Source organism: Impatiens glandulifera, chromosome 7, assembly GCF_907164915.1.
Source record: "Impatiens glandulifera chromosome 7, dImpGla2.1, whole genome shotgun sequence".
Taxonomy (NCBI): Eukaryota; Viridiplantae; Streptophyta; class Magnoliopsida; order Ericales; family Balsaminaceae; genus Impatiens; species Impatiens glandulifera.
Window position 1 is genome coordinate 6463321 of NC_061868.1, and position 8993 is coordinate 6472313.

The following is an 8993-nucleotide window of genomic DNA, read 5'->3' on the forward strand; positions in this document are numbered from 1 at the left end:
CTTTTGTGGGGTATCACTGAGATTTATTGGGTGATATCCGAGTCTTTGGGTAGTTGTTGGGAAATTTGGATTGATGCGGCTAATATGATAGACCTACATAATTGGGTTACCATTCCAATTATTTTTTGGTGGACTATTTGTATGAAGAGAAATCGTTGAACTTTCACTAATTATAGCCGTATGATGTGCGTCATTCATAATTCTGTTATTATGATGTTTTCTGAGATTAATTCCGGAAAGTCGGTAGAGTCTGTCGGGAAGTTAATCGTTTTTCTTGAGGACTTACGAGATCGATAACCTATTGTGTAATGTTTTTTTTAAATTTTATTTTCATGTTATGCTTTTATGGTTGTGTTTAAATGATTCATCATTTTTAATATATATGGATATTTTTCAAAAATTAATAATGTAATGACACATCATCCTACAAAAATTTATTGACATTATTATTATTATTATTATTATTATTATTATTATTATTATTATTATTAGTATTAGTATTAGTTAGGATGGTCTTAACCTCGTAACCTCCATTCTAACATGAACATAGAGTGTTTTAATTGAGAATCAAAATTTAATTTAAAAAAAAAAGTTAAAATTATAAAAGTAAAGAATTTACTTGAAATTGTATAAAATACATTAAAAAATAATAACTATACTATTATTACATATATAATTAATATAAAGTTAATTTAAAAAATAATAATATTATAGTAGGTTGCAAAAATTATAAGAATCATCTAAACATGACATGAGAAGATAAAAAAAAATAAAAAATTATCAAAAAATAAAAATGTTAATACAAAATGCTGCCCAATAAATCATTTTAGATATTCGAAATAATGATTATTGATATAACTAGGAGGATTTCTATGTGATGCAAACAGAAAAATATATAAGCGAAATAATTAAGACATAAAAGTAAAAAAAATTAAAATTTCTATAAAAAAATAATTGAATTACAATATATAATATATCAATGAACGGTTGTTATATTCAATAGTTGAAGAAAACTTAATCAAATACAATAAACATAGATTTTCACCTTGAATAAATTTTGTTACATAAAAAATGAAATATTTAAGTTCCATTTTTTTTATTTAAATCTTTGCACATTAATTATTAAAAGTTAACAATTATTTAAATTTTATTACATAAATTTTATCATTATATTGTATTTGACATGAATTTCACAGTGTCATAATTGTTAGACATTAACAATATAAAATATAAAAGTTTAAGAAATTTTAATATTGTGTATATGTTTTTTTTACTTATTTTATTTTTTTAATATGGTGTGAAGTCATCTAATTTCACATTTATTATAAATTTCTTTTATAGAATTTGTTTTGAAATTAGAACAACTGAAATAAAATCTTGTAAATATGATCATTTTTATTCAAAATTTTAGTTTTTTTTTCGTTCTATTGATTTAATTTAATTTTTTCATTTTTTTAACGTGAATTATCATATCATCTCAAATTGATGAAAATAATATTTGAATGAAATATATGTTTGTATTTTTTCTATCTTGTATATAATTGTTTCAGTTTCTACTCTATTCTCTCAAAAATTCCGGAAATAATTTATTGTCAATCAAAAGTCAAAATATTAATTAAAATATATGTGCAATGTGAATTAAAAAATAATACTGAACAATCTTTTTTGTCAACACCATAAAATTCTTGTTTCAAAACTATTGTAACTTCCGAAAAACCTTTTTCCCTAAAATGCTCGAGGTTCAAGAATTTTTCTGCGTGTCAAGAATTTTTTTGCGTGTCAAGAATCTTTTAAAATAAATTCTAATACCTTTGAAATTACTTATAAAAATAATTAATTTGGGTTCAAATTTTAAATAATCTTTAGATTTGAAATTATCAAATTAAATTTTGATTTTTTAGAAATTTGTTTTTAAATTAATTAAAAATAATTAATTTTAAAGATCATTTATTTAAAATAGAGTCACCAATTGGTTTTTAAAATCAATTAAAGGTGTACATATACAAACATATTTTTCATCAGACTTTTGTTTTAGTTCGAAGTTTGGTGATATTAGGGAAATGAATTTCGTCATCCTTCGTAACCAATTTAAAAATAGTCTCTACTTTATAAAATCATGGCCTTTGAAAATTAGTTGTATAACATTTTATTTAACCAATTATTATTTCTATCTTAAACATGCGCAAATTTTTGTGTAATTAAAATTTGTAACACCAATATTTAAATGTTGGTACCTATTGCTGATGACGACGACTAGGGATGAATATATACTTGAAGAACACCAGTTTAAAAGGCATAATAAATCCCAAACGTGCCTTTATCAAAATATTTTATGGAAAATATTTCAAAAATATATTGAAATCATTTTTCATTTTTTTTTTGGGATTTTTAGAAAATAGTTTGAAGTCTCAAAATTACAAAAATAATTTTGGTAATTGAAAAACGCAACCAAATAGGCCTTTAAAACTAATGTTCTTGGTCTTGGGTTCATTTTCATCGGTCGGGGGTTAAGACCCTCTGTCCTGGATCGGGAGTACCTCGGTTGGGGTACGAATTCTCGGTCGGGGTTCAGAAATCCCACGGTCGAGGTACAGAAGCCATCGGTCTTGGGTTTTGGGAGTTGTTGGTCGGATGCGAGACTCCTCGGTCCAAGGTTCTATTTCTCGGTCGGATGTAAAAATCCATGACCGGACCTCTCGGTCCTAGTCGGACATGTCAGTCTTCAAGAACATCGAAATTGCAAGTCTTGTAATTTTTATGAAGGCCCAAATCCTTTGATCGAAAGGCTTGGGTAGCTTCACAAAGGGTCTCATGAACATTACAAACATCATCCCAATGTATCATTCGACATGGGTGATGTTCGATTTGTTCAAAATAGCTTGAGGCCAAAATTTGAGTTTTAGAGTTTTCAACTATAATAAAGTGTAAAGAGCTTTCCAATAAATTTCTTATAATTCATATGATTGATTGGTACCAAAACATGAACACTAGATGTTTGTTTGACCAATTTAAGAACTGAAAATTTTCATTTATTTTGAAAATTTTAATTTTGATCAAACATGATCCAAATAGATTTTCAACATCATTAAAAAGATGTTTGCAAAATTTCTAAGTTATTGTTCTTAAAGATTAACTCAAGAATAGAAAACCCAATTTTAAATTTTTTCCAAATTCAAATTGGGTTTTTTTTTTGCTTTCACATAAAGTTTTTAAAAGGGATCGTTTTCCAATCAGGAAATCCAACAATCATGCAGTATATAAACTAATGAAAACTAAAATATAAAAAAAATAATTTCAAACAAGAAGATTGAATTAGAGGGTGATTAGAAGTTTATCAAGGATTGGAGAACACTCCTTAGACCACATGGAAGCTTTTGAGATTCTCAGATTCGAGTTGTAAGGCTTGGTATGAAAATTTCAAAAATCTAGAAGATTGGAGCTTAAATGGTGGATTTTATGAAAATCAATAAGGTAGGCTATTTATAGCCTCCCGAAGCCGGTTGATCAGCCAAGTGGGCTTCGTTTAGTCAAAAGTAGGGTGATCATTTCACTTACTTTTTTAATAGAGTTAAACCATCCAAAAATGACATAGTTCCATTTTTGAGAAATCAAATATGGTTGTTGTTCTTATCCTTCCGGCGTCGCGATGTAGACGACGATCCAAGGACGAAACAACGTCGTTTCGGGTGAAAACACGGACGTAGAGCGTTCCGTCAGCGCGTGGGTGTTCTGTCTGCGTTGGAAGAGATGATGTTGGAGTAGTCATTTGGCGATCCACTACTTCGCGCGCGTGTCTTCTCCTTTTGTTGCAGCGGAAGATTTGGCATATTCTTGGGCATTGATTGAATATCCAGCGCTTATCTGAAGGTCACTATTTCGGCTGTAGTTATTCTCCTGAATTTCGGCTACAAACGATTGTGAATTTTTATTTTTATTTAAAACCTTAAAGTTTATTTCAAATTAATTTTTCTTTTACCCTTTTAGATTTATTTTTAAATCTTTAAAAATATACAAAATATTTAAAATAAATATGACATTAATTTTGTTAATTTATTTTATTTTTATATATTTTGGGGTTCAACAAATAATTTATTTGGGATAAAATTTGATACAACATTTATCATAAATCATTTATTTTAAGTCATTTGATTTTTCTAATATTAATTTGAGATGAAAAAGGTACAAAATTTATCCCAAATTATTTTATTTGGCCACTAACTTTAATTAATTTTGGATTTAATTATTAAAATAATTAAACTAATTAATTATTGAAATAATTAATCAAATTAATTATTTAATTAGGTTTTAGTCTTGGTGTTAATTATTTTGATTTATTATTCAAAAAGAATCTAAATAATTAATTTTTATTTATAAATTGGGTATGTAGATTTTTAGTGTTTATAAAGTGCCCCTCTTGAATCAAGTTTGAATATAACAAACCGTTTTTAAAATACAGATTCAAGTATGACATCTAACACTAAGTTTTTCTTATCCAATTTATATTATTAAGAGTGATGGAAGGATAGAACTTGTAGCAAGTTGGCGTTGGAGTGACCTGGTGTTGTTGTGTATAACATTCGTCGAGGTGCTACCAAGCGTTGATTATGGATCTCTCCTTGTGATTGTCCTAATAAGGATAATTCCTATAATCCTATTTCATATATCTTAATAAAGTATCCGTAAAATCCACATGATAATGATATCAAAGTAACTATAGCCATTTGAAAAATCAATTCCTATTTAGCATTAAGATCAACATATTATTCAAGATAGTCATCTACAAATGGATAATAGTTAATGTCTCTTTATAAGACATAAAAGAGACATAAAATTTTTAACAATTTTCATGTGAGTTATTAACAGGTAACATTTTAGGGTGATCATATATGTATGATCACAAAACTGTCAACAGATAAATCCAAGTAAAAGTTGATGAGCTTATCAACAGGCTTATTAACAATTAATGTATCGCACGATCATATACATATGATCATGGGACTTTTAATATATAGGTTTATCGTGGGAGTTGACAAACTTGCTACGACGGTTACCAACAGGTAAGATTAAAGGTGATCATATACAAATGCTCGTGGTACTATCAATAGATAGATTTTTGTGTTTTTGTGATTTAGAAGGAGAACACCTATTGAGAAATATAATTTTGATGGAGTACCTATTGAGTGATAGAGTTTGGATACCTATCGAGAGATAGATTTTAGATACCTATCGATTGATAGGGTTTAGTTGAGTACCTATCAAGAGATAAAGATTTTCTTTGGGTACTTATTAAGAGATATGGTCTCGAGATACCTATCGAGTGATAGGATTTTGATACATATCGAGTGATAGGGTTTGGATACCTATTTGAGATAGGGTTTGAGATACCTATCGAGTGATAGGGTTTTGTATAGATCATATACATATGATCCCAAGTTCTTGTCAATAGACAAGATTTTTAACGGATCATGTACGAATGATCTTTGTACTTGTCAATAGACAAGGTTTTGGAACAGAATCGTATGTAAACGATGTCTCGTACCTTGTTAACATACAAAGTTTATATACCTACTAACAAGTAAAAGTTTGAGACGGAATCGTGTACAAACGATCTCTCGTACCTTAGACAAATAAGTTTTTGATTGGATCATGTACGAATGATTTCGGATGATTATCGACATATAATATTTTTAACGGATCATGTTCAAATGATCTCTGTACTTATTGAGAGATATGGTTTTTATACCTATTAAAAAATAGATACCTAAACGGAATCGTGTGCGAATAATATCTCGTACCTATCGATAAATAGAGTTTTGGTGGATCATGTACAAATGATCTCAAGTTCTTGTTGACATACAACATTTTTAACGGATCATGTACGAATGATCTCTATACTTGTTAATGAACAAGGTTTTTGGACCTATCGAGAGATAGGGTTTTGATCGTATACCTACAAAGATGTAGGGTTTTGATACCTATCGAGATATATGGTTTTTCTTTGAGTACCTATTAAGAGATAAAGTTTGTATACCTATCGAAAGATAGGGTTTTAGTATCCATTCGAATGATAAGGTTTTTGTACCTACTCGAATGATAGGATTTTTGTACCTATTCGAATGATAGAGTTTTATCATATACCTACCGGGAGATAGGGTTTCGGCATATCATGTACGAATGATCTCGGTACTTGTCAACAAATAATGTTTTGGAACAGAATCGTATATAAATGATGTCTCGTACCTTGTCAACTAACAATGTTTTAGGTGGATCATGTACGAATGATCTCGGTACTTCTCAACAAACAAGGTTTTGGAATAGAATCGTATATAAATGATGTCTCGTACCTTGTCAACTAACAATGTTTTAGGTGGATCATGTACGAATGATCTCGGTACTTGTCAACAAACAAGGTTTTGGATACCTATCAAGAGATAAAGTTTTTATATGGATCAAATACATATAATCTCGAGTACTTGTCAATACACAAGGTTTGTACATCTATTTTAGATACACTATTTTTACACCATATGTATCTAATACATAACTTGGTCTAATATAACACTCATGCTTGTTTATTAGACTAAGAAAACAAAAACATAAAAGGATCTTTTGAAAACCGACTTAGAAAAGCCTGAAAAACAATGATCCAAATGATTAATTCCAAAAATGCTCGAGTCATGAGTACCTTCATACCTTCAAAATGACTGAAACGAACAATCATGAACTTTGAGTATAATAATGTTGCTGGAAAAAATGTATCGAAGGGTCATTTTGGAGCCCGTTTATGAGTCAAACCACTGTTTTTCATAACGACTCAGTTTTTGGAATACGTGACACATTCATATCGTACATTTTGAAAAATTATGAATTTTGAGTATGATATTGTTATTGCAATTGTGTGTAGAAGATACTAAAAATGATGAAAAATCGAAAGAGCGAGTCGAACCAATGAGTCAACTCGCAAACTAGTGAGTCAACCCAGGTCAAACATGGGTCAACCAATTGGGAGAGGGGTTTGACCGCCCATTTGAAATTTTTAATTTTGGCAACATTTTTGAATTATTTGAAAAAAAGGGGATGTCTCCAAAAAGAAGAGATGACCTTGAACCCTTTGGAACATCCTTAAGTTTTGGATGGGTTTGAACTTCAAGAACTCACCATGGTTTGAATAATCATGGAATCCTATCATTTGTTTTTTTGGAAAGGGGGATGAGCCCTCTACAAGGGCTATTTCAGATCAATTTCACGTTGGGGTCCCTTGGCTAGACGAAATATCAGTGTGAAGAGAATGTGTTTAAATAAAGATCAATCTGGACACCCTTTTGCTCAAAAATTCATAATGTTCTATTTGGTGAATTTGAGTAATTTAACTTGGGTTAGAAAGCTAATTCATACATCTTTCGAATGGTGCTAGTATCGAGCCATGGTTAGACGTTTAGAGCACCTTGCCTAGTTGATGTAAGTGAACACATGCTTCAAGTTTGAGTCCTAGGGGCTAACTGAAGGCAGACTACACTTTAAAATTTTATATATTTCAATTTGCTAGGAAATTTTGGGTGAATGAGCTATCATTGGAAATCTCTTTGAGTTAACTTTCCAATTACTAAGTAGGCCTCCTATTTCATTGTTCAACTCACCTTAGGTTGCTCGTAATGAGATTGGTGCATGTGGTGACTTAGCTTCGTACAATCGTTTTCCTGGTCAACAAGGACTCTATTTGTCGAAAATCAAAACGTTAGAGTTGTAGGAATGATTCAGGCCTTTCCAATACCTACTCGTCATCCCATGAGGAGCCCCTAGTCAAAGGTTGTGGGTATTTGAAGTCTCAAGTGTTGAAACTGCGAGGATGTTGAAGGCTAAATAAAAAGTGAGCTTTGAAAAATTATAAAAAGAGGCTACTAAAGGAATGACTCTGTTGGTTTCTTTGCCTAGAATATTCTTTTTGGGTGTTTGTCCCACATAGGAAGTGAGCAAGAAAAATGTCTTGACCTGGCCCTATAAATAAAGGGCTTGGGTGTTAGTTTTCTCTTAAACTATTGAGTATCTGTAATCCGTGTTAACGATTATAGTGGAATATTTTTCAGTGGCTCTACCCGTGGATTAGTCAACACTTTTGTTGGATATCAAGTTAAATCGGGTGTCACTTTCATTCTGTCTTTTACTATTATTATTAGCATTGTTCTCGCATCCGTTATAACAAATTGGTATCAGAGTAGGGTTGTTCAGATCTGCTCAGGAAAGAACGATGGTTGGAGGTAAAAGTTTGAAAGCCGACAAGTTTACTGAGAGGAATAGTTTCAGTCTGTGGCAGATCAAGGTCCGGACATTATTGAAACAACACGGCCTATGGGCTCCCTTGATGAAGCCTGCACTTGTCCCACCACCTGCTGATATGGAGTCTTTGGAAGAAAAGGCACACTCAACATTGCTCTTGGCTCTAGCAGACGATATCATTACTAAGGTGGCTAAGGAGGAAACCGCTGCTGGTTTGTGGTCTAAGCTGGAGACTTTATACATGAAGAAGAGCTTAACCAACAAGTTGCTTTTGAAGCAACGTCTGTTCAGTCTGCGCATGCAGGAAGGTACACCTCTTAGAGACCATCTAGATCAATTAAATGCAATATTATTAGATTTGTGTAATATTGATATTAAGATAGATGATGAGGATGCTGCCTTGATTCTGTTAGTTTCTTTACCAATATCATATGAAAACTTTAGGGAGTCTTTCATTAGTGGTAAAGATTCATTGGCTCTAGAAGAAGTTAGATCTGCCCTTCACAATAGAGAATTGCGACATAGCTGCAGTGTCACTATTTCGGATAGTCAGGCTGTTGGGCTAGTTGCAAACAACCATTAGGGATATGGTAAACCGGGGAAAAAGAAGTTCCCCAAGAAACCAGTCAATAGGGGTTCGAAACTAACAGATGTGTGCAATTACTATAAGGAAAATGGACATTGGAAGAATGAATGTCCAAAGAAGAGACAAAGTCAAC